This window comes from Babylonia areolata, chromosome 27 (genome assembly GCF_041734735.1).
Source record: "Babylonia areolata isolate BAREFJ2019XMU chromosome 27, ASM4173473v1, whole genome shotgun sequence".
Taxonomy (NCBI): Eukaryota; Metazoa; Mollusca; class Gastropoda; order Neogastropoda; family Buccinidae; genus Babylonia; species Babylonia areolata.
In genome coordinates this window covers 16,826,613-16,828,863 of record NC_134902.1, presented here as the reverse complement: position 1 = coordinate 16,828,863, position 2,251 = coordinate 16,826,613, and the positions used below count along the sequence as shown (strand labels likewise).

The 2,251-nt window shown below is 36.4% G+C and overlaps 1 long non-coding RNA gene across 1 annotated transcript in view; it reads left to right on the top strand.

The window, feature by feature from the left end:
* Positions 1-1,849, top strand: part of LOC143301442 (uncharacterized) — a 5,713-nt gene extending 3,864 nt beyond the window's left edge. Inside the window, exons 4-5 of the long non-coding RNA XR_013057782.1 lie at positions 431-484; positions 1,761-1,849. This is a non-coding gene — a long non-coding RNA (uncharacterized LOC143301442). The remainder of the gene's footprint in view (positions 1-430; positions 485-1,760) is intronic.
* Positions 1,850-2,251: the final 402 nt, after the last annotated feature.

The window sequence follows — 2,251 nt, the reverse complement described above, 5'->3', positions numbered from 1 at the left end:
TTTTAGGGTACAAATTCAAGTCAATTATAGATTATTTCATGTAGCAGTCTCATTATCTCAAAAGAATGAGAGAGAAAACATTTGCCATCAGAGTAGACACAGGGCAGCAAAAGGTGGATCACTGCTGTGTGGCACCAATCCTATGTCATCTCCATCTGGAAAGGTGTCAGTATGTTCCCCTCACCTGCAGCATCAGTGAACTTGACCATCATTAACATTATTATTAACTGTTACGGCTATAGATCAGAGAAGGTTGCCAAACTGGCTGACAAAACTGTGTTGTGGGTAGCTGTTAGTGTTAGGTGCACATGTATGTTAAAATGTATGTATCCATTTTGTGTGTGTGGGTGTGTGTGTTAGTCACATTTTGTTGTGTGTATGTAGCATTGATCTAATGTGTTATATAAACAAAAGTGTTTGTGATTGACAGGATTATATGACAGGATCCATGACAGACTTGCCCTTTCACTGTGAACACTGAAAGGTAAGATCATCTTTTCTCTTTAGATGGCTAGCACAGTACGTAACAAATGACCAAGGTTTCTTATATTTAGTGTTTAGTTGAAACATGGCTATGAATAGTATGATCATTATCATCATTAATATTATCAATCTTAACTGTTACGGCTATAGATCAGAGAAGGTTGCCAAACTGGCTGACAAAACTGTGTTGTGGGTAGCTGTTAGTGTTAGGTGCACATGTATGTTAAAATGTATGTATACATTTTGTGTATATTCTATATCTTTATTTAAATATACAAGTTGTAACATGTATGTAGAACTTATATAGATAGATAGATACATTGATTGATAGATATACATATAAAATACACATGCATGTATACACACATATACATGTAAAATACACTTGGCACCATAAAATTTTATCATTACAAAGTTTAAGTGTCCAGTTCAGCTTCAAGTATCTGCCATCAAACGGGTTGATAGATCAGATACATAACAAGTAGAAGTTTACACTCGCATATTAATTGACATTTGATCACATGCAGCCACAGCAGAAGCTTTGGACACTTGTGCATGTTGTTTGCACAAAACAGTGCGTTGCTGTGTTGGCATGCACTTTTTCTGAAATAGATGCCTTGATCAGGAAATTTGGGATTGTTGAAAAAACTTGCTTCACATATATGATGTAGATCTATAGCTCTTTCTCGTGAGATGGTCCATTCTAATTTGAAGATGGTTTTTGGTGTGGAGGGTATACTGCCTTGTACTGGTGTTGTAGGCATGGAATTATGGTTAATCAGCAGACAGTGAAATGTCAATAAAAATTGTAGCATAAGAAGAAGACCAGATTTAAATGCTTAAACATAATCCATTGTTTTACTTTTTTTTCTTTAAATTGCAAACTATTCAGTAAACATTAGTGCTAATATATTGTGTTTTACAAAGTGAGCTTCACATTGGTTTGTATATGACATTCTGACAAATGAATACATGAATAAACTTGATATGTTACTACCCCATGGAACTGATACCTTGTCGTGGTGGGGTAGCTTGAGTGCTTCAGTGACCTGTCGAGCTATGTCATTTGATGTGTCACATGCCTGGTAGGGCCTCCCATGCTGGACAGGTTGTGGGTATTTGTTCCACAAACTATACCAGCTGGCATGATGCACGCATTTTTGGGTTTCCCTTGCTGAAAAGGTTGTATGGTAGAAGCCCGACAAAATTCAGTTGCAAACACTTGTCTTTGCATATTTATCTCTTATGACTGACAATTCTTCGTCCTTCTGTTTCAGGAAATGGACATCAGCTAGGACAGGAACAACAGAATATTCTGTGAGAAAACCTGTATGCTTTTGATCTAAATAAACACAATACAATACAACATCATAAGCCTCTGTTGCTTGATCAGTTGATGTTTGGTTTGTTGAAGGTGCTGTTTGTGTGCCTCTGTGGGGATGTCAGGGACTCTTTCCATTAAAATACAATGCCCACCCTCTGGAAACCCTCTCCTGAAAATTTATCATTTTATATGTCACTTCCTTTTCTGTCATTTATTACTTCAGCCATGCTATTCATTCCCATCCATTTTTTTCTAGATAGCCATGATTATTTATTTTTCTGGACTTCATAATTGTGCATTCTTGCAAAGCTGTATTCAAATTTGGACCTAGGATATACGAGTTGCCTGCTGGCATTTTTGTTGTTGTTTTCTATGCCTGTTATGTACAATTTGCGTATTATGTATAATTATGTCAATGTTCAGGTTTGATTGGTTTACTCTATC